Here is a 23918-nt window from a genome sequence, read left to right on the forward strand (position 1 = left end):
GGCCCCCAGGAGCTCAGCCGGGCACAGACCTCCCCCAAGGAGGGTGGTGGGAGGCACCAAGTCCAGGAAAGGGGCCACACATGGCCCAGAAGCCCAGGTAAAAGGGGGAGGGGCTGAGATCAAACCCAACCCATTACTTGCAGGTGCAGCAGCAGCAAAGTAGGAAAGGGCAGGGGTGCAGACTCCGGGCGGGGACTCAGTGGGGTTGTGCCACCCAAGGTCTGGGGGTGGGCATTTGGGGATGACAGAAAACAGAACACTTCTGCCTTCATCGTCCTCCCCGAGGCCCCAAAGCCAAGAGGCCACATCAGCCCTCTTTCATCTCGAGACAATTTCAGAAGCCAGATCCTAAAAGCTAAGTTGAAAAGATGCTCCCTAGCGAAGGCTCAAGAAAGTGTTTTGTTTAGAAGTGCGGCTCGTCTGTCAGGGCATGGAGGGCCTGCAGGGGCCAACAGGGCAGCCCAGTCCCCAACTACTACATTTGTTCCCTTTAAACTACAAGAACTTGCTGCCAGGACCCCAACTTCAAGGGAAAGTCAGACTGAACTCCCAGAGGCTCAGCCCTGAGACACCCCTGTCCCCAGACTTGCCTGGCAGACAGGAAGCTCTGATGACTTTGTGTTGTTCAGTTTAGTCTCTGGAAACAGAAACTATTTCTCTCCTCCAGGTGTGGGGCAATGGCACCCTGTCATTTGCTCCCATGTCCCTCCCTGGGGTTTTGAGATGCTCCCTGGATGGCCTCCCAAGGTGTAGAGGCGGGATCACTGGGTGACCTTGTCCCCAGGAGGCGTGCTCCTCTGCACTGGGCCCCGCGACCGAGCAGCGTGTGGTCAGCCCTCCGGAGGGGCATTTGCAAGATGCCTGAACATGGGAAGGGCTAGCGGAGACTGTTTCTCAGGGTCAGCATGAGACCACCAAGGAAGGTCCATGGAGACAGGGGTAGGGGGTAGCGAGACCCTTCTCCTAATTGACCCAGAGGCCTGGGGGAGGGGCACGGGAGAGCCAGTGCACCTGCCATGCAGACACCCTCCTGCTGGCTGTTTCCAGACATCAGGCAGGAAAACAGACTTGAGAGAGGTCCCTCCTTCCACCGTTGCAGGCAGAGGGGGTCTAAGTGAGAAGCTGGAATTGGGACCTTGGGGTTGGGGTCACAGGGTGAGTGGGGGGCTTCTGTGCCTTATCAAGTTTGAGGCTAGATGCTTCTTTCCAGGTGGATGGATTAGCTGTGCCTTTTCTTTTTTCTTTTCTTTTTTTCTCTTCTTTTCTTCTCTTCTCTTCTTTTCTTTTCCTTTTTTCTCTTCTCCTCTCCTCTCTTTTCTTTTCTTCTCTGCCGCACCCAAGGCATAAGGAAGTTCCCAGGCCAGCGAGCCACAGATGTGATGGACACCATAGCTGCAGCTACACTGGATCCTTAACCCACTGTGCAGGGCTGGGATTGAACTCACGCCACGGCAGAGACAGTGCTGGATCCTTGACCCACTGTGCAGGGCTGGGATTGAACTCACGCCACGGCAGAGACAGTGCTGGATCCTTGACCCACTGTGCAGGGCTGGGATTGAACTCACGCCACAGCAGAGACAGAGCTGGATCCTTGACCCACTGTGCAGGGCTGGGATTGAACTCACGCCATGGCAGAGACAGTGCTGGATCCTTGACCCACTGTGCAGGGCTGGGATTGAACTCACGCCACGGCAGAGACAGTGCTGGATCCTTGACCCACTGTGCAGGGCTGGGATTGAACTCACGCCACAGCAGAGACAGAGCTGGATCCTTGACCCACTGTGCAGGGCTGGGATTGAACTCACGCCACGGCAGAGACAGTGCTGGATCCTTAACCCACGGGGCCACAGCAGGGACTCCAGCCATGCCTTTCTTACTGCATTTATTTCACTTCTTTAAACTGTGGGCTCACAGTGCCTGCAAACATGCCCCCCCCCAAGACACAGCATCTTGGGATGCTGAACGTTTAAATTAGAAGCTTGAGAAATGGCAGGTGTGGGAAGGACTCTCGGCCTTCCCCCAGAGCAAGTCGCCAGCCCCCGAGACAGGTGCCCTCCCAGAGCCAGAGGAAGGGAGCCTCCTGATCTCAAAGACAAGGGACATGGAGGAGAGGAATCTAAAGGGCCAGGCCTTGCTAAGCCCCAGTTCACCCCGAGCTCAGAGCCCTTTGTCCTGTCACTTTTTTTTTAATTTTTTTTTTTTTTTTTTGGTCTTTTCGCCATTTCTTGGGCTGCTCCTGTGGCATATAAAGGTTCCCAGGATAGGGGTCTAATCGGAGCTGTAGCCACCAGCCTACGCCAGAGCCACAGCAATGCGGGATCCAAGCTGCATCTGCAACCTACACCACAGCTCATGGCAACACCGGATCCTTAAACCACTGAGCAAGGCCTGCAACCTCATGGTATCTATTTGGATTCGTTAACCACTGAGCCACGACGGGAACTCCGGTCCTGTCCCTTTTTTCTTGACTTTCTACCCTTCATCACACCTGTTATTTGAGGCTCAGCCATTATCGATTGGTGGGTCTTCATTTCCTTATGAAGGCTGTCTTGTCACATAGTAACTTATTTGTGTACATTTGTATGCTTTTCTCTCCCATCTGCCTTTGTTTACAGATGCAGCCAGAAGCTAAAAGGGTAGCGGAGATATTTTGTTCCTTCCCTGAAGAGCTGCCCGTATCCCCCTTGTTGGTCCTTTATTCTCTTCAATAGTTGTTGACCCTGTCTACCTACCAGTGGCCACTTTTTCTCAAGGACCATAACTAGGCAGTGGCCAACGTGCACAGACTGGGCGGCACACACCCCAGGATGCCCAGGTTTGAATCCTGCTTTGGCTCCTTACTTGGTGGGGTGGGGGCAGGGAGTGTGTGGGGGGGTGGGGCGGTGGGACCATCATTTTGCTCCTTTGTGCCTCTGTAATCTACACAATAACAAGAATAATTAACCTAATAATAACCCACGTCTTACAGGGTGTGAGGTGTTAGGGGGCTAACACACCCAAAGTACAGAGATCAGGCCTGGTGAGAACTAGATGTGGGTTCATTTTTTATTTTTACTTTTTATGGTCACCCATGAGGCATATGGAAGTTCCCAGGCGAGGGCTCAAATCAGAGCTGCAGCTACCAGCCTCCATCACAGCCACAGCAATGCCAGATCTAAGCTGCCTCTGCAACCTACCCTGCAGCTCATGGCAACTTCAGATCCAACCTCCATCCTCATCCCTACTCGTCAGGTGAACCTGCTGAGCCCCCGTGTCAGCTCCTGATTGTTGCCCCAAATTGGTCAAAGTCAAATTATTTATTTTAGAAATAACTGCTGCATGCTACAGAAAAAATAATTCTGACGTGTGTGAAAGCAGTAAGGCCGACTATGTGGGCCCACGGAGAGACACATCTGGGACCCAGCAGTGGTAGGAGACTGAGCTCAGCTTGTGATGGGGGGAGGGAATGGGGGCTGGGAACTGAGGGCGGGGGTGGGAAGGGGTGGGGGTCGACGGTGGAAAATCACGAAGGGGGAAGGACAATTCTTTGCTGAAGCTCCCAACAGGATTCTGGCTGAAGGCCAGCCAGGCTCCTCAGACAGGGGCTGGGGCTCTGGTTAAATCATCCTGACCAGAAGCTTGGTAAAATCAAGTCCTGAAAAGACATTCTCAGAAGTTCCCGAGTAGGGGCCTTTGGGAGGGGAGGACATGGGTAGCCTGGCAAAGTCTGGTCAGAGGGAAACTGTCAGACAGAAATCTGAGTATTGTGTTTCAGGGCAGTTACTCAGCATAGCTCCATGCAGCATGTGGTTTATGCTGTCCCTTCTGATTCTTTTTTTTTTTTTTCAATTCAAGTATAGCTGATTTATAATGTGTTCTGCTATACAGCAAACTGATCCAGTCATACACATACACATTCCTTTTCTTATATTCTCCTCCATCATGGTCTATCCCAGGAGACTGGATCTAGTTCCCTGTGCTGCACAGTAGGACCTCATTGCTTATCCATTCTAAATGGAATCGTTTGCATCTACTAACCCCAGACTGATTCTTGAGCCCCTACTGTGTACCAAGCCCTTGCCCCAGCATCCCCCTCTACATGTTTTAGCTTTTTGCTCCTTTCTGAGCCCCAGGATGTAAGTACTGCAGGGTGATCCCAGGAGACTGAGGTCTGGAGGGGTTAATTCACACTGGAGAGAACCTGGACCAAGACTCCTGATCCAAGGTCTTGTCCTGGAAACCAGATGGCCAGGCAGCCCTTCCTCCTTCGGACCTTTGAGAAATGAAATATTTCAGTCATCAGTGACGGCAGCCGCCTCCAACGGTGAGCCGGTGAGCCCTGGGGGAGCTCCGGAAGGAAACAAAGGACACCGGCCATCCTTCAGCCCTCAGCCTGCTGGACATGCCCTGAGGAAACAAGGATGAGAAGGCACAGGACGGGGGGTGTGCGTCACAGGGGGATTTCAGGGCGCCCAGACCCTGGCATCTTCCCACACGTAGACAACACGAAATTCCTCAACCGGAGGAGAGAGCTAGCTTTCAGTTAGCGGTACTCTTTTGTTTCGATGACCTGTGCTTGGTTGCAAAATCTCTATATCCGCGCTCCCCCCTCGATTCCTTAGAGCAGTTTTCCCAAGGTTTCTTGAGATTCTACCTCCCGGGCTTAAGTCCTCCGTTTTGTCCACTGATTAAAACATAACTCTCAATTTTTAGGCTGTGTGTCTTTCTAGGTCGACACCTTGTTGGTCTGCAGAATCTCCACAGCTGCTCTGAAGACCCACGGGGCCCAGGCCTGCTGGCAGTGGCTACGGGTAAACTCATTTCTGGGATCCGATTCTTTTGGTAGATGCCGGATTAAACAAAACTCTTTGAACTGAGTGTATTTGCCTTTAATATGCTAATGGGTGCTGGGGGTAAGGGGATTGGGGTGTGGGGTTCCCGTATGGATTTGACCACAGAATCCCACCCCCCCCCCCCCCCGCACTGGTTTCCAAAGGAAAGGTGCTGGGAACTGTCCTGAAAGTCCCCCACGGCCACAACATCTCTTTGACTGGCTAATAGTCAACATCACCCTGCACCTTAGAAAATACTTAACAAAAGAACAAAGACAACATCATCCTCCCTTCCTGGAGAATGGCACGCGGAGGGTGAAACGAATGACCCTCCTGGTCCCTCCAGCATCTCTGCATCTGGGCAAATGACCCTGCAGAGCCAACACCATGTGTCACTGGGACAAGATCTGTCATCGGTGGCGTTTCCACCTTTCTGCCGGGCCGCTGCCCCATGGTTTGAAAAATCGGCCTGTGTTGATCGTCAGAGGCTGCGGTTTCCCTCCGATACCCTGAAGCAGAAGACAAGGGCTGTTGCCTTCACTTCGTGGCAACAGCTGTCAAAAAGAAAGACAGCTCTCCTCCCAAATGTCGATCCTGCTTCTCCGGCCCTGTGCGTTTTCCATCTGCAAGAACTGCTCAGAGCCATTTGGCAGTGGAGTGCCTGGGATCTCAATGAGAAAATCTGTTTGAGATTTGCTGGATGGGAAGAGGTTGATCATTTTGGCAGGAGCCTGATTATGTAAATCAGGAAGGGCTCTGCCCAGACCCTGGATGCCTCCAAAGCGTGTCAGGTGAGCTCAAGTCAAGAAGCAGAGCCTTCCTTACGCACTGCAGGTCAGTACCACACCCCAAGTGGGTTTGGAGAACTCTGCTGATGGACCTGACTCTTCCTGCCCACACTGGTGTCCACAGCGCCCCCAGATGTCTGATGTTCAAGTGCTTCCGGGGAGAAACACTTGCAAGGTTGCCAGGGAACCCTTACAGATTTTCTTGAGAAATGTCACCAATGTCATACCAACCAACAGGGAAAGTACAGGACCCGAAAACACACATGGGCCAAAGACCTAAATAGGCCACTCACAGACCCAAACAAAGGACTGGGAGAGAGTCCGACAGCCTTGGCACTGACAATGCAAATGAAATAATGAGACATGATGTAAGTATTCACGTGAGTGCTTTCCTATAGGTCAGAAGGGACCATGTACGTTTCCAGTAAGTGGTTAGTGAAATAAAGTCTTCCTGGAGTTCCCATCGTGGCGCAGTGGTTAACGAATCCGACTAGGAACCATGAGGGTACGGGTTCGGTCCCTGCCCTTGCTCAGTGGGTTAATGATCCGGCGTTGCCGTGAGCTGTGGTGTAGGTTGCAGACGCGGCTCGGATCCCGCGTTACTGTGGCTCTGGCGTAGGCCAGTGGCTACAGCTCCGATTGGACCCCTAGCCTGGGAACCTCCATATGCTGTGGGAGTGGCCTAAAGAAATAGCAAAAAGACAAAAAATAAAAAAAAATAAAAAAAATAAAATCTTCCTCATTGCTAGTGGCTCTATCAGCTGATTTTGGGAGTGGGGCAACTATATCAAAGATTTTATAAAGCCTTGTAAAAAGAATAGTTAACCTCTACCAGATACAAGGTCAGTATCTAAGTGCTTTAGACACACTGGCATGTGTACACCTCACGATTACTCTGTGGTGGATGTTGCATCATCTTCGTCCTCATCTTCTGGGTAGAGAAGCAAAAGGAGAAAGTGTTCAAGTAATTGGCTCAAGGCTACACAGCTAGTGAGCGACAGAGCCAGAACTTGAACTCAAGACATGTAGCTTTAGTTACATCACTCTGGTGCCCTATGTGACTTACTCTCTCGGCTCCACATCTGTGAAGGAGCTTAAATACACACACTTCTATGTAGGAGCCTAAATACACACTCACACAGCATCTTTGACACTAAGACGGTCACCAGTTTATTTATGATGGTAAAAACTTGGAAATCATATTCTGTCATTTAAAAAAAATCTAGGATTTCAGGTTATTAATGGCAAAATGCACACAAACACATTCATCTCCAGTGCTTCCCTAAATCCTTCAAAAAAGGACAGTAAGTGGAAAATTTTCAATCACATACAAGATGACAAGGACAAGGAGAAAAGAAAAGGTACTGAGAGGCGGAAAGAAGTGTTTACAGACCCAGCCATCCGAGAAAGTAGAATCCAATCAGCAGTATAAGAAACACTGTCGAGAACACGGAAGATGGATGGGCACTGCAGGACCCCCAGTGGGTACAGGACTGGATGCTCCTGGGACCCTGGAAGCTACATGGAGGGGGTGGGGTGGTGAAGACAGGAGAATGTTGACAGTCCATGTAGGAAGTGCTTGAACCATGCCCTCCTCCAGAGCTACCTACCCTCCTCAGTGTGCTAGAAAATGAGCTCTTACCCTGGCAAGAGACTAGAAGTCTGGTTTCTGGAGATGTTGAAACAAAGTGTCACTGAATATGCGAAAATTTAATGAATGGCCAAATTAAATATATGATAACTAAATGGATATTTTGCCCAGGTTGATACCTGGGATCCTGACGGTCAGATCTCTTCCTTCCAGGCAGGAGACCAGATGATTCTTCTCTGGGAAATCTGACCAGCTCAAGAGAAAAGCCCTAAAGACACTGATAGCTGACTACCCAGTGATATCAGAGGCAAATCACCCCATTGCAAGACCACAGTTCACAAGTGTCATCATGACTTAGGTTTATCACTCAGCTTTTTAGGGCTTACCTGTTAAATATGAGCAAATTTTCAACAAATATTTGAAGAAGACTTGTAATACAAACAGATACCAAATAAGCAAACTGTACTCCAGAAAGGAAACAATTATGTAGGAAGATGAAAACCAACACCAAACAAACAAAAAAACATGCTAATAATATCCTCAGGGTTAGAAAAGAAGGTGTTCCATCTATGAAACAAGAACAGAATGCCACTGAAAAGGAACATTTGGACAATAAAAGGAAACAAGAGGGAACAAAACAAAAAGCAGTTTGGGGATACTAAAAAGATAACGGCAAAAATGTAAAACTCAGAAGTTTCTAAGATAAAGCTGAAAAAAAATCTCTCCGAATGTAACAAAATGACAAAGTGATTTTAAAAAAAGAAAAGAAAATTAGAGAAGAAGAGGAGGGGGGGGAGAAGAAGAAGGAGGGCAGGAGGAATGAGAAGGAGGAAGGAGGAGGGAAAGGAAGAAGAAGAAAAAGAAAAAGAAAAAGAAAAAGAAGTTTGTGGGGAGAAGATGAAGGAGGGCAGGAGGAATGAGAAGGAGGAAGGAGGAGGGAAAGGAAGAAGAAGAAAAAGAAAAAGAAAAAAAAGTTTGTGGGAAGAAGAGAAGGGGTGACGAAGAAGAGAAAGAAAGAACAGAGTGGGGGGAATAAATCATCAAAAAATAGCAGAAAGAGCTCGTGAAGATATAATAATTCTATGTGCCTCAAACTATTCCCAGCATTGCCTATTAACTCAATAATTGCCTATTAACTCATGTAATCCTGAAAAAAACTCCTGAAGTAGACATTATTTTTATCCTATTTTAGAAATGAGGACACTAGAGCACAGAGAGATAGAAGTCTGATTATCAAAGGTCACCCAGCTGTTCAAGGGCAAGGTGAGGATTTGAACACAGGCAGACTGACTCTTTTGTCTCAGCTCTTAATAACTCTACAAGACTGCTTCTCAGTAAAAGAGCTTTATAAAATTCAAGAATTACTTCAAGATTGTTTTTCAGACTTGCTTTATATTTCCAAATTGAAAGGACTTTTTGAATGTCTGGCAAAATGGATAAAAAAAAATCATCCGTACTGATTCATAAAATCATGGCATTGTGGGATTTCAGAACCTTAAGGACAAAGCTGAGATCCTAAAAGCTATGAGAGAGAAGAGAGAGGACAGAACAAACTGCCTGTGAAATGAGCATCAGAATGCTTCTTCAGGGCAATCTTAGAAATAAGGAGAAAATGGAATAAAGAACACACTCAATTCTGAGAATATCTCTCAAAATAATCAAAGGGACAGTCTATACTCAGCCACGTGGTCCAGTGAGTATAGGGTGACATTTTTAGACACTGGATCTCATGCACCTTTTCTCTGAAACCTTCAGGGGGAGGCCCTCCATCAGCATGGAGAAGGCATGGGATCAGGAAATGGAGATGGACGCAAGAGAGGCGGGTCCCTAAGGTCCCTAAGGATGGTGGGGAAGGAGACACCAGGACAACAGTTGCACGTCAGGATGGTGTCCAGACCACAGCAAGTTGGAAGACCAGGAGGGCTGTCTCCAAGGCGGTGAGGGAGAGACACTTCTTACAAGAAGGAAAAGCAGACAAACAAAGCAAACCAAGAGACAACACCAAAGACAATTAACTCCACTGAGAACACACAGTCATTCAGTAAGAGCAAAATCATGTCCTGGTATATATAGATCAGACTCACACTTTACCCTTCACATTTGCTTGGATATGAAGACGGAAACACTGAAGGTGGATCTAACCAGACTGGTGGTGTAAGTGTATCCTGACGGGGCAGTGGGTGGCGGCATCTATAGGAGTGAGAAGGATGAAAGAGGCTGAACATTTCTTCTCCTTAGCAGCAAGCCAATCAAGAATGACGGAAGTTGAAAAATCAACAGGTATAGATGTGTTATTTATGAACCTAGGAATAAAACCCAAAAGAAACCACTAAAAAACAGAATGTGGTAACCTCTGGGGAATGAGAAATGGGCAGAAATTTGATGAGGCACTACTGATTTTTATAATAAATCTTATGGAATTAATGTGCAGGGGGAACGGATGGCAATAATAACTCCCTAGAAAAAAAGAAATGCTGATGAATATGACGATTATGTAAAAACCAGAAAAATGAGAGTCATGTGGTGTTGAGTGAAAAGCAGGATCCCAAATGATGTGAGCAGTATGACCAAAATTGTGTGAAAAATCGTAGGAAACGGAGTGGAAGGAAATGTACCAAATACTAAAGTTGGTTGGTCAGGGGCAGGGGGGTATTTTAAAGATTCCCTTTTAAGTGCTTTCCATATTTTCTGTAATGTGATGATGTCCCTTTTATAATGGAAAGCGGATGGGAAAATAAATGCCTCTGTAAAGTGATGGTAATTACTGGCAGGCAGGAAGTAAACAAGGTCTCTGGGACTGGCTTGGAGCCAGGAAATCCTCGTCTTTGTGAAATCTGATGATATCCATGGCAGCCTATTGGTCAAGGGAGCCAGAGCAAAGACATCTGGAATGTCAGTACATAGACCTGAGAAGAACTGGTAAGGGGAGAAAAGCTGTCCCAAAGAATCAAAAGAGATTGATGCAGGAGGTTGCATGCGATGATGGCACTTGGCTGGTAATGGCCTTCTTAACTCCTGTGCACTGCCTTGGACTGTCAGAGGCATCTGGCTGTGAACTGCTCTCTAGTGTTTCCGCGGGATACGTCTTTACTGTGGTACATGGGGCAGCGCAGAGTGTGTCACCCTCTCCTCTCCTCTCCAGGCTTCACCTGCACTCTTGAATCAGAAGGAGTGGGGCCAGGTCTAAGAAAGACACCCCGTTGTGGAGGGTCCAAAGAGTGGCCCCCTTGATGATACAGTTGAAAAATCCTCTTCCACTGCAGTGTCATCATCTGTGCTCCCTTCTCCCTCGTTACACCATCCACTCCTGGGAGATGCTCGATAAAGGAACAGATCTGACCTCAGGGACAAATAGGAGACGGAGTTTCCAAAAGCGTGCATCTGGAGGAAGAGGATGCTCCCAGTGGTGGCTGGGACCAGCTCACATCAGCTCACAAGACCTGTGGGCGAGCATCGCTCCCCAGACCCACGGAGATGCCATGTCAGCAGCTTGGAACCAGCCAATTAGTAGCTGGTGGGAGTATTTACACCAAGGTAATGGGAAACACCACAACCAAGCTCCCAGCCTCCCTGCATTGCCGGCTAGTAAGGATTCACTCCCACATTGCTGTGGATCTGTCCATACTTCCTTGTGGGCCATGAATGCTTTTCCTGGAGGCAGTCAGTGGCCCATCAGTGCTGGCAGTGGTCACACTATTAATCTGAAAAGCATGCCAGAGACTGGGCGCAAGCACCCACAAGGGCTCCTCCACTGGGCGCATGTTAGGAATCTTTATATTTGAGAGGATTGGAAAGTCAAGGAGTCTCTTTACCCCCAGTAATTCTGAGACCCATCTCTGAGGCTTTGAGAAATCTCAGTCACAACCAAGGGTGAGGGTAGGGAGGGCTGGAGTCTCATCAGGGGTCTCATTCAGTGGTAGGACCCAGCAAACATTCCATAGCAGTCTTTGGAATTTATAGAGAATAAGTTTAAGCATTATAATTTTTAGAGTTTTTCCCCCTGAATATGCCTGGAAGGAAGCTTCAGATCACAGACTCTCCATCTCTGCACCCCACTGCCTGGTTTAAAAATAAAAAATGTGGCAAATGAGTCCTGGGTGGAACTGCCAACATGGTGTAATAAAGATTGATGCTCTGGAGAAGGTTTCATCTCAGAATGCAAATGTTGTCTCTATGAATCCAAAATATAATCACAGTGGATGAAAAAAAATTGATGTATAGTTCTAGGCTGTAAGTAACATCACATCTTGGAGTCAGAAATTAAAAGGTTCTGGGGGGTTCTATAGGAGACTCCTAGATCCCCAGGAGTGTCTTTTGAACCCCAAGACTGATGGGGTATGACTAGGATTTCTCCTTCCTACTGACAGCGTTTCACAATAGTCAGACCTTGACATAACCCATCATTCATTCATCTTATTCAGCAAACACTGGCCATCCACTTCTTGCCTGTATTTTGTGCTGGTTGCTTCCACAGCAACACTCTTATCTGCAGCTTTTAGCAGCTCTGTGTGATGGTACCACTAACACCCCACTCAGGACGAGGAGGTGGAGGCTTTGTGTCTTGGAGGGGGCCTGACTGACCTCCCTCCTCCCCCCATGACATCCTTACCTCCCTCATGAGCCTCCACCACTCTTTCTTCTATATGCTTCAAAGTGCTGCTCCCATCCCTGCCTCAGAGCCTTGGGACAGGCTGCTATTTCCTTCAGAGGCTGCTGTTCCACACAGCTTCACAGATTTGGCCCTTAGCAGGGAACTGGTCCCTCCAGGCTCCTCCTGCTTCATATTCCTCATGGCACTTACTCTCTGAGCCAGCCCTACAAGGCTTGGACTCTCCATCCACACACACTCCCCGTCTCCCCAAGACTGACCTGCCAGGAGTTGCTAAGGAGACCACAAGTGACTCTATTAGCACAATTTCTTATCATAAAGTCGTCACCAAAACATAAAGTCGTCACTGCCTGGCTGTCAGGCAGTGGGGCGTCCACTGAGTGCATCCGCTCTGCTTGGCTGGGTTTACACTCTATTCTGACACCCTCTCCACAAGGGCCTGAACCTTTTCTCTTAAATTAAATGTCTCTTCAGAGTCTACTTTGACAACTAACCCTGATGACTTACCCCCACAATCCAATAAAACAGGTCAGTATTGACGGCTCAACAATGGGAAGACCGTCTCTTTGGGTCCCCAATTCTGTGTGTCTATGATGTCGGTGGCCCCTGCTCTGAGACACTGGCCACCCCAGTGAGTTCTTTCACAACTGGGGGGTGAACAGTCAAAAATAGGACTTGTTCTACAGTTCAGTAATAGACAAACAGCCAAAAACATTAATAAAGGAAAACAAGAGGAGGAAAGGCTTGGATATGCACTTAACAGAACACGTGCAAGGGGCCAGCTGTCCACGTGGGAGCACAGCACCATCCATCATTAAAAAAAGATGCAAGTTAGAATTACAGTGACATAGTAAAACCATAAGGAAACATTGGCAGTTAATTGTAAAAAATAAATCCCAAAGGTTGGCCAGTAGAGCAGTGTTGCCGGTGGAAAGGTGAAATGGTACAAGCCTTCTGGAAAACTCTTGTCTCTGCCAACAATAACTCACCCACCCTGTGAATCCGTGGTTCCCCTTTTAGGTGTTTACCCAAGAGGAATGAAAACAAATGTTTAAAAACTCCAGCTTGTATGTGCATAGATGTTCATGGCAGCCGAATGCGTAATGTCTCCAAATTGGAAATGACCCAAATGCCCACAAGAGGTTGGACGCACTGTGACGTCACGCCAAGGCATAGTCTCAACAGTGAGAGGAAAAAACCACTAATAAACACAAAAACTCAGATGAATCTCACAGGTCTTAGGATGCCACAGCGTGCATCCTGTGTGATTCCATACGGAGTTCTAGAACAGGCAAAACTACTTCATGGGTATTAAAATCAGAATAAGGGTTGCCTATGGGGTGTGGGGGGTTGGTTGGAGGACTTTCTGGAATGACGGATACTTTTTGTCAAAAGTCAGCCAACCAGGCACTTAAAATCTGGGCACCCTATGTATGTAAATTACGTGTGGGAGGGAAAGAGAGAGAGAGAGAGAGAGGGCTAATCAGGATCTCCAGGGGCTGTTTTCCCTGAAGAATAATGTATAAATTTCAGAAAACCCCACTGATGAGCAAAGAGTTTATGCTCTTGGTGCATTTGCTGTGCCTGGATTTCCTGGCCCAATCTCAGCCCCTGCACCACACCTGGTGTCTTGCAAGTCTGCTGTTTCTCCCAGTAAACACAGAGGATGCTGCCTCTTGTTCTTGGACCAGTGGTGTGATTTTCTTTGGCCTCTGGAGCATGGGCAGAAGTGACCCACCTTTGGGAGGCCTTGTATTCCCTCCTGCCTGATGTACCCTGGCCATGGCTTCCTCCACGTTGCCATTCTGCCTCCATCCAGGTCCCAGAAAGCAGGTACATGGCACGAAGAGGTCAGGACAGCAAGCAGCCAAGGCCTGGGGGACGCAGCAGAGCTCAGCCTAGATGACCTGAAAATGCAGAGAGCAAATTCTCATGGCCACGCCGCTCGGAGCGTCTGAGATTGCTTGCTACCCATCAGGACCCGCAAATTCTCATGGCCACGCAGCTCGGAGCATCTGAGCTTGCTTGCTACCCATCAGGACCTGCCCAAGTCATCGTCTTCTCCTTTCACGCTACTGTTGTTTTCCACCGGTCATTTCATCACTGGTACTCACACTTCCACTCTCTCACAGTTGTTAACCCTGCTTCCCCCCTAAACTGCTCTGATTAAATCACACATGGCCAGACTACCAGAATCACCACACAGCTTTCTAACACTTCAGCCAGATGTCTGGAATCCCATGTTAGCCTCCCCAGCAGCATGCTTCATCCTCCTCATGCTCAGTATCTTCCCAGCATGTCACCGCCAGGCATGAACCTACCCAGCCCAAGGCCTTTTTCTCCATGTCCATCTCCCGTTAGTGTTCCCACCATCCCTAATAAACTGTGCCTCTTGTGGGGTTAGGTCTACCTCCGATCCACCTCTGGTTTCCAAGGACTGTGTCTACCTGCAGAGGAAAGAAAGGACAGGAGGGAAGAGAGAGAAGGAGGGAGAGAGAGAAGGAGGGAGGGAGGGAAGGTGGGCCCAGAACTGTGGTGTGGAAGCAGTGAATGTGGTCCTTCAAGGGGATCAGCTGTGTCTCCCCCCAACGGTGCTACTTTGGCCTCAAAAATCATTCGGAGCCGAGGGCTTTTGAGTTTCTGAAATCCCTTTTCTCCACAAAAGAAAAGTCTCCTAGAAAACAATCTCCATGAATCCCCTCTCCAGAGAAGCTCTCACCTCCTCTTCTGGGAGAGGACTGGGCATTATGCAAGACTGCAGTACCCCCAACCCCTGCTCTCCTCAGGACCAGTTTATCCTTCAAAATAGCAACTGGTGTTTCCATAAGTGCCCTCCCCAACCTCTAGGAAGGCATTTGTTCTCCCAGGAGGGCCTCCTGCCCCTCCCCATCCCCTTCTCTCAAATCCCGCCCTTCCCTTGGGCATTCCCTTCTTCCCCTAATGCACCTGCAAATATTAACAAACTGTGCTCCTTTTCTGTCTGTAGTCAATCTTAATTCATGGGGTCTCTGGCCACTGAACCCAAGAGCCAGAGGAAAAGCTACTCTTCCCCCATGACCACCTATGTGTCGAGAAGTCAGATCTTGGAACCAAGAAGGAAGATCAGAAACCAGAAGATTAAGCAGGGACCAGAGGATTGTTATTTTGTTTCAACTGTAAATAGTTCCAGGTCCAACAAAAAGTATTTTGCATCCACGTCTCACTTCCCCCCATGACCAGAAGCCCTCTACATCTGGCTTCCCTTCCTCCTCCAGCAGCTCACAAAAGCCAAAGCCTGTGATTTACAGGGATGTGATGCTTAATGAGGCTGGAGGTGCTGAGAAGCTGCACTTGAACTGTTCACACAGAGAGCGGAAGGCCAGCAGTGGGCGGTAGAGACGGCAGCTGCGGTTTTGACCATCAATATTTGTTACATTTAATAGTGGGGTCTCATTGACTCTAAGAGTCTTAATTATCAGGAAGAATGACCCTGTCTGTTAACAGCAGAAAAATGATCAAAACTGAAACCACGCAAATTAAATTGTTTGCTTGTCCTTTGAAAAATAAGATTAATTGGCTAAATGGATCCTATAGGTGAAAAGGGATAAGTGGCAGTTTCTTCCCGACGATTGCCTTATTAGTGCTCTCAGACTGATGCTCTGGAGGTTTGATAGGTGAACATTCATCAGAGTGTTATTGTTATTATGTTTTAATGTGCCTCTTCTCTGAATTTCTCCCACCTCAGCACACTGTCTGCCAGAAGGTTAACAGGCCTGTGGGATGTTGGAATTGGATGTTCTGAGGAGGTGGGTGTTATAGAAATTTCCCTGAGAGGCCAGATGTGCAGGTGCCCACATGTACACACACACACACACCAGTCCACATCCTGCACACGCCTTTCCACCAGGATGCCCAGAGCCTGGAAAGATGTGAGCCTGGCTAAGCCAACTTGGTGTGAGCATATGAGGGTCCCGATGTGACAGCACCCAAAGAGGACACTGTGATGGATTCCTCAGAACCTTGGAGCTAGGACATTGCTATTAAGTCTCAGCTCATACCGGAGACAAGCCAATACATCCAGACAAACAACAACAAGCTAATAAATCCAGAGACAAATTGTTGGGACCAGGGAGAGTGACTTCATTCAGAAAGCTGGCAGACCAAGAAGACGGTAGACTCCTGTCCCAAAGAAACATCTTCCCTGATTTAGGAGAGTCTTCTCTTATACTAAAAGGGGAAGGGAGATGGTTGGTTGTTGCAAACATCCTGGTGCTTGGAATCCTTTGTTCTTGCAGCTGTTCACAGCACAGGTTGGTCAGATGTTCCTATAAACCTTCCATGAGGGCAAATGTTGTTCTCTGTCCTGCAACTTCTTATCTTTATGTGAATGGAAACAGGTTACACCTTTAAAGTGTCTCCAGAATGGGCTGTCATGCTTATTTCAGGCAATAGGCAACATTCTTAACTTGTATCAAAAGCAACAGAAGGCAAAGGTTAAAGTAAAAGAAACAGATCCAATATGGGGTCAGCTTTGTTCTTCCCTGTTAAGCATCAACTTTTAGCCACCCTGTGGGAGGGGGGATTTCTGGTTTTCCATTACTGCTCTGCCCCCTGGGATGCCAGGTGTTATGAGCTGGATTGAGTTTTCCCCCAATTCACAGGTCGAAGTCCTAAGCCACAGTCCTCGGAATTTTACTGTATTTGAAGACTGGGCATTTAAAGAGGTAATCAGGTTAAATCTGACTAGTGCCTTTATAAGAAGATTGGGACTCAGACCCCCTGCAGAGAGATGGCCACGTGAGAACAGAGAGAAAGCAGTTGTCTATAATCCAAGGAAAAAGACTTCAGAGGGAACCAGCCCTGCCAACACCTTGTGCTCAGATGTCTGGCCTCTAGACTGAGGAATCAACATCTGCGATCTCAGGCTCCCAGCCTGTGGTGTGTTGTTGTGTCAACCTGAGCCTACAGAGCAGTAGGTCCCTTCTGGTCTCTGTGGGTTTGTGAAACAGAGCTTCTGGGTCCAGGGTAGGGAGGAAGCAGGTGGGTCCTGCTGCTTCTTGTCTGGCAAGGACTGTCTCCCGTGGTCTGAACTGGCAAGGCATTTTTAAGACATAGAAAACATCCCTGCCCTTAAATCAAAGCATTACATTTCAAAGGAAATGTAATAAAGCTTGCTTTTGCAGCCTCATGGAGGCGTGTGCTATGCAAACAGTGGAGATCCTTGTCTGAAAGTAATTCTCTCCCAGCTCCTTCAGCCTCCAAGGGAATGAAATCAAAAGCTGGGCAGTGGCTCTGAGCTCATCATTTGTCAAAGCAGAGTCTCAGCTCAAAGTAGCAGACTTTGTGTCCCAGGCTAAATTTAGCTCATCACACCTCTGAGTTCTGTTCTCTGCCCAGGACCCCTGGCTTCCCCCATGAAAGGATTGCAGTCCCAGCTCAAAGCAGCAGACTTTGTGTCCCAGGCTAAATTTAGCTCACCACACCTCTGAGTTCTGTTCTCTGCCCAGGACCCCCGGTTTCCCCTGTGAAAGGATTGTGGTGGCGGCAGAAATAATGATAATTTGTGCTTTTACTTCCTTGCTCTAGGTGGTTTTCAAAAGACTCCACCACCCGGACTCCGCTCACATCTGCAACACCAGCTGAGACTGTGTGGAGGAGGATGCTGGGGCTTTTTACCGTCCGCAGAACAGAACAGGGAGGTGGAAAGGTGCATGTTTATCTGTGCCCTGGCTGCATGAAGAATGCCAGCCTGTGTGACACTGAAGTCTGCCCTCCAGGTCCCTCAAGGACAAAGGCAAATCACCACCCTCATGGAATCACTGAGGAACATTCTAGAGAAGTGAAATATGTCACCTCCCTCTGTCGCGGAGGTTCCAAATGTTGCTGGGCTCAGAGACGACTTGGGACCCACCTGGTTTGTGGGTTCCTGACCTATCACCAGCAGCTTTGCTGGGACGGCACTCACAGGTGTTACGCAGGGTCTGAGCACTGGGTCAGGACCACAAGTGTCATCATCTTAAGGAAGCCATCAGAGAAAACAGGCCCAGAGGTGACAATTGAAGGTAGAGGGAACGTGGATCTTCTGTATGACCAAAGACACCATCTCTTTATTGGTATTTGTTTATTTTTGATTTATAATGTGTTAGTTTCAGGTGTACAGCAAAGTGAATCAGTCACACATGTGAGTATATCCATCAATTTTTCTCCATGTAGGCTATTATTACAAACTATTGAGTAGATTTCCCTGTGTTATATACAGTTGGTTCTCTTTGATCATCTGTTTTATACCCACCCTCCCAGTGTGTATGTTTTAACCCCACCCTCCCAATTCTTCCCTCCCCCCAACAATGTCATCTATGGTAACCATAAGCTCTTTGAAATCTGTAAGCTTGTTTCTGTTTTTAAAATAAGTTCTTTTGTATCATTTTTATTAGATTCCACCTATTAGTGATCTCATATGATATGTGTCTTTCTCTGACTTCACTTCATACAATAATCTCTAGGTCCATCCATGTTGCTGCAAATGGCATGATTTCACTCTTTTTTATGGCTGAATAATATCCCTTTATATATACATACCATATCTTTGTCCATTCCTCCGTTGATGGACATTTTGGTTGCTCTCATGTCTTGGCTCTTGTAACTGGTGCTGCGATGAACATTGAGGTGCATGCCTCTCTTTGAATGAGAATTAGAGTTTTCTCTGGATATATGCCCAGCACTGGGATTTTGGATCATATGGTAGTTCTATACGTAGATTTTTAAGGAACCTCCATACCATTCTCCATAGTGGTTGCACCAGCTTACATTCCCACCGACAGTGTAGGAGGGTTCCTTTTTTCCACACCCCCTCCGGTATTTATGGTCTGAAGACTTATGATATGGCCATTCTGACGGGTGTCATTGTAGTTTTGACTTTCATTTCTCTAATAATTAATAATGCTGAGCATATTTTCATGTATTTTTGACCATCTGTATCTTCTCTGGAGAAATGTCTATTGGGATCTTCTGTCCATTTTTTGATTGGGTTGCTTTTTTTTGTATATATAAAACTCTATGAGGTGGTTGTATATTTTGGAGATTAAGCTCTTGTTGGTCTCTTTGTTTGCAATTTTTTTTTTTTTTTTACCATTTTGTGGGTTGTCTTTTCATCAAATACCTTTTCTCATCTGAGTGAAATGGTACTAAGTGCCCCACAGCAGCCAGACTAGTATTAGAGGGTGGGGGTTTCTGGGGGGAAGAATCTTTTCTTTGCTACTTTTCCTTCCACTCTGTGCATATGTGTTTCTGGGAGTTGGGGGCAGGGGTGAGATGTGGATGTGTCTTCTCTCTTGGGGTTCCCTTCCATGAGACAGGTGGAAATATGGGAAATATTCTCCAATATGGACTTTACCTCAATCTTAACATTACTTTTGATCATTTAGATCATTTCTTAAATGGTTCAGATACAGGCAAGAGAGATATGATATTCAGTGCCCTCTGCCCCCACTGCCCTTCTGCCTCATGCATCTTGAGTAGATTTTGCAGAAGCAAATGTGGAATCTGAACTCTGAGCTATATTGTTCTAGATATGTTTAATTATCCATGCGTTTGCATTGATTCTGGCAAAAAGTTGGGACTAGGGATTGTGAGCTGAGGCCTTAGGAGACTCATTTTACCTGGCAGATCAGGAAAGTCTCTGGAGCTGCTCCTCATCCAGAGACCCATCTCCCTCAGCCACCACGTTGTGGCAACACACGTGCAAGGCCAATGGAGATGCCTAGGAGAGGGGACATGGTCCTGCATGTGGCTTAGGTTCTATCCCTCATGGGCTCCTGTCTGTCTGGGGACCTTCCAGCCTCCAGCTCTCAGGGCTCTGAGTCTCTGTGGCCACGCTGACTGTGGTGACCAGCCAGCCTGTCCACACAGGCACACCATGCAAGGGACAGCCATCCATCTGCCAGCTCACTCCTTCTCTGGCCTCCCTTCCCCTGTGCGGTTCTGGGGATGTCAGCAGGACGGCAGTCCCATCACCATGGAACCTTGGGAGCCTTGGGACTGAGGGAAGGAAGGACACAGGACCACAGCATGGTCATGATGCCATGCTGCCCAGAGCTTCTAAAAGTGCCTCTTGAGACCCAGCCTGCACCTGAGGTCCCCAGATCACCTATGACCCCCTTGTTCCCCCTCCTTAGTCACTGCTGCTTCCTCCCCACTGTCCCGGGACCCCTCACTCCCTCGGCCACCAGCCCCCAGGCCCCTCCCTTCCTCCAGTCTTGGGTTGATGCCCTCTTCTCAGTGACCATGATACAGCTCAGGCCCCCGGAACAAAGCACCACACACCCAGCGGCTTAAGCAATGGACATTCATTTTCTCGGTTTTAGAGCCTGGGTGTCTGAGATCTACATGTGGATGGGGTGTGTCTCCCCTGAGGCTCCTCTCCTAGCTGTGCAGACGCCGTCTTCTCCCCATGTCCTCACACGGTTGTCCCTCTGTGTGTCTGTTTCCTGAAATCCTCTTCTTATAAGGACATCAGTCCTGCAGGATTGAGACCCACCCGTAAGGTGTCATCTTACTTCGACCACCTCTTAAACGTCCCATCTCCAAATATAGTCACGGAGAGGGGTGGGTCTTCACTTGATGGGTTTTGGGAGACCGAGCACCATCCTTAACAACCACCTGATGTGTAGACAAAGCGTCAGTGGCCGGGGTTCTCCTTCCTCGCCCCACTCACTCTGCTGCGCTGTGGCTGTCACCCCACCTGCCACGAGCCTCTCTCGTTTGGTACTGACTGTCCACAGTTCTCATCCTCAGGCATGAGCTCCGAGAGGGCCAGGGCAGCGCCAGTCTTTATGTATTTATTTATTTTTATGGCCACACACAGGGCGGGTGCAGAATATGGAAGTTCCCAGGCCAGAGACTGAATCCGAGGGGCAGCTGCAGCAACACCAGCTCCTTTAACGCACTGCACTGGGTCAGGGATCGAACCTGCACCTCCACAGGAGACTTGAGCCACTGCAGTTGGATTCTCAACCCACTGTGCCACAGCGGGAACTCCCAGCAGTACCAGTTTTGATTCACTATGTTCCCTAAGCCCTTCGCTGGGACCTGGCTGATAGCCAGGGCTTGAGGCATCAGGTGACTGCATGGCCTCAGCCTGCAGAGAGAGGAGGAGGCTGACCTGGAAGTGGGCTCAGAAGAGGCTCCTCAGGCCTGCGCCCCCCAGAGCCCTGTGGAGGGAGCCTAGGCCTCTAGGGCAGGGGGTGGCCTGGCCCAGGGAGGAGGGTGGGGGAAATGGACTGAGAGTATGTGGGTGATGGGAGCAGAGACAAGGCAGGGGTTCTGGGAGCCTTGTCGGCCTCAGGCTGGCCTCCTCTCCTGCTCCCTCCTCTCCATCTGAAAAGCCCCTTGGAGGGTGTGGGAGGGAGTAGGTTTCCAGAGCTGCAGGTCCAGTGAGGGGCCCTCACTTTGGAGGGTCCTGGGACCCCATCCCCAGACTGATTGCTGAGCCCGGGGTGGACGCTCCATTTCCTGCTGGTGGACCCTGAAGGAGCCAGACCTGATCTAGTCCCGCTCTGACAGCTCATTCCTGCAGACGGTGAATAGTCCCAAGAATCCAAGGCTTCCATGTCTCCATGGCTCCCACATCCACCGGGGGTGCAGGCCTCTGAGGCTGCAGGCCCGGCATTTGCTCTTGGGCCCCAACTCCCTCCTTGGCCTGCGTTGCACGCAGATGTGCTATGATCGTGCAGCTCTGACTTCGAGGCCATCCGTCCCTCGTCCCTGGCATCCAGGGGATTTCTCCAAGCTGACTTGGCCTGCCTCCCAGAGGCACCTCCCAAGGGGCTGGGAAGAACTGTGTGTGGAATTCTGGGAGAATCCCTGCCACACTTGTCCTGCTCCTGTGGGCAAGCTGGGCTTTCCCCTCATTGACTGGTGTCCCAGTGGACACGCTGACCCAGGTGGGGGGGCAGGGATTAGTTGGGTTGTAAAGAAAAGGGAGAAACAGAACTGGTGTCCAAAGCCTGGGAGAAATCAGGCGGCATAGATATAAGCCTTGCAAATCCTTTGTGAGTCTCAGTTTTGTCATCTTTAAAATGGGATTTATTTCCAATGGTAGGTCAGCCATTAAAAAGATGGATGACATGAGAACGCTGCTGGCACTTACAAGTCACTTAATGAAACAAAGTGTTCTTTTAGTCATTCATAAAATCTGAGGCGAAGTCAATACACAGATCAAAGGGCCAAGCCACAGGGGGTGCTGTGAAATCAGGATTGGGGGGGGGGGCACCTGTCCAGTGGCAGGAGAGGGCATTCATGAAAGGTGACATTGGCTGCTTTAGACCACAAGACAACCACGGCTTTCCTTCTCACTTCAGAATCATTTCAAGGGATGGGACTGGGCCAGAACCCAGGACAAATTGTCAAAAAGAGGAGAGTCATTAAAAAAAATACAGAACAATAAAAATCTGTTGAATCTTAAGGGTGACTGTGCCCCTGAAATTATTTAGAACAATCATTTTCTTTCTTCTTTTCTTTCCAAATCTATCACGTCCATACAGGTTTTTGTTTGTTTTGTTTTTAATTTCTCTTTTTCCCTTTCTCTCCTGGTTTTGTACTTACAATTTCTACTTCTTTTTATCTTTTCTCTAGTCATCTAATTTCATGTTAACATGTCTGTTAACAAAGTCTAATAACATTAAACACCGTCTCTACGTGCCCCCGGGAGTCAGAAGTCTTCAACTCCAAACTGTCTCCTTCCCCACGTCATGTTTTGGTCCACTAGTATTTCAGGATCCTCTTGTTTTTAACCCCTCCAATCTTCATTTTTTTTCCCCAGACATAATTGTTTATTTCAAGGTACTGATGTGTTCACAACTTTATTTTTCTTTTTTTAAACGATTTTTAGTTTTTCCATTAAAGTTGCTTTACAGTGCGCTTTTATTTTCACAGGTTTTCTCCCATCTGTACTTCTTCCTTTTGGATTTAGTTTCCTACTTGTATCCTTTGATAGCGTATCCTTTGATAGCTCTTTCAAAAAGGGCTGCTGAGTAGCAAATAATGAACAGGAAATTCTTTCAATCTACCTTTATATCTGAAAGCTAGATGCCTATGCAGAATTTCTAGGTCCAGAGTTATTTCCTTTAGTGTTTAAAACCTCATTGTATGATTAAATTTTTTTTCTTTTTTGCCTGCCCTGTGGCACGCGGAGTTCCTGGGCCAGGGATCAGATCCGAGGCACAGTTGCAACCTATGCCGAAGCTGCAGCACTGGATCTTTTAACCCACTGTTATGGGCCAGGGATTGAATCTGTGTCCGGGCGCTGCTGAGGCACCGCAGATCCAGTTGCACCACAGTAGGAATTCCTAAAACCTTATTTGATTGCATTCCATCATTTATGCTGCTAACGCGATGTCTTCTCTCCAATAGGATTATTACTCTTTTGTTTTTTTCTTTCCTCTGGTAGAGTTTAAGATTTTCCTTTATTTATGATGATCAGAAGATTTAACAATTTTCTCTTGTTCAATGAGGAGAAAGTTGTGCAGGCGTGAATTTGTCTTAGCTCTTTTGCTTAGGAGATTTGGGTTTCTATAAATCTGAGTTCTCGGGTTTTCCTTCACTTTTGAAAAACTGCTAGCCGCTTTTCTTTTCTTTTCTTTTTTTTTCTTTCCTTGAAATGCTTTCTCTCCTTCCTATATTTTTAGGTAAAAGCAGGCATCTCTCCTCCTGTCCTCCCTGTCTCTTGGCAGGTTCTCTTACTCTCTCTCCAACCTGCTGGGTCCACCTCGCCTCTATTTTCCCTGCTCCCTAAGTTTGTCAGCTGTCAGTCTGCTTGTGTCCTTTTCCAGAAATACCTCTAGTCTGTGGCTAATTAGCCAGATGTTATTTTGTATAATTTCTTAGGCCATCTCCACTTCCAGGGAGGCCAGGAATCGAACCCACGTCCTCATGGATACTAGTCAGATTCGTTTCCACTGCGCCACAACAGGAACTCCAGTTTTCTTTTGCCCAGTTCAGCCTCGGGAGCCCTTTCGATGTCCTCACAGCGCAAGGACTTGGATGCTCCCTGAGGATGTCAAAAGCCTGGTCCTCAGGCCCTGGTCCCCCCCGCCAAGAAGTGGTCACTCACCCTCTCCCTTGTACCCTCGAACTTCGAACTT

Source organism: Sus scrofa, chromosome 6 (genome assembly GCF_054392235.1).
Source record: "Sus scrofa isolate SSC_HxYL_T2T_F1_AM1 chromosome 6, Sscrofa_HxYL_maternal_Yorkshire_Landrace_v2.0, whole genome shotgun sequence".
Classification (NCBI taxonomy): Eukaryota; Metazoa; Chordata; class Mammalia; order Artiodactyla; family Suidae; genus Sus; species Sus scrofa.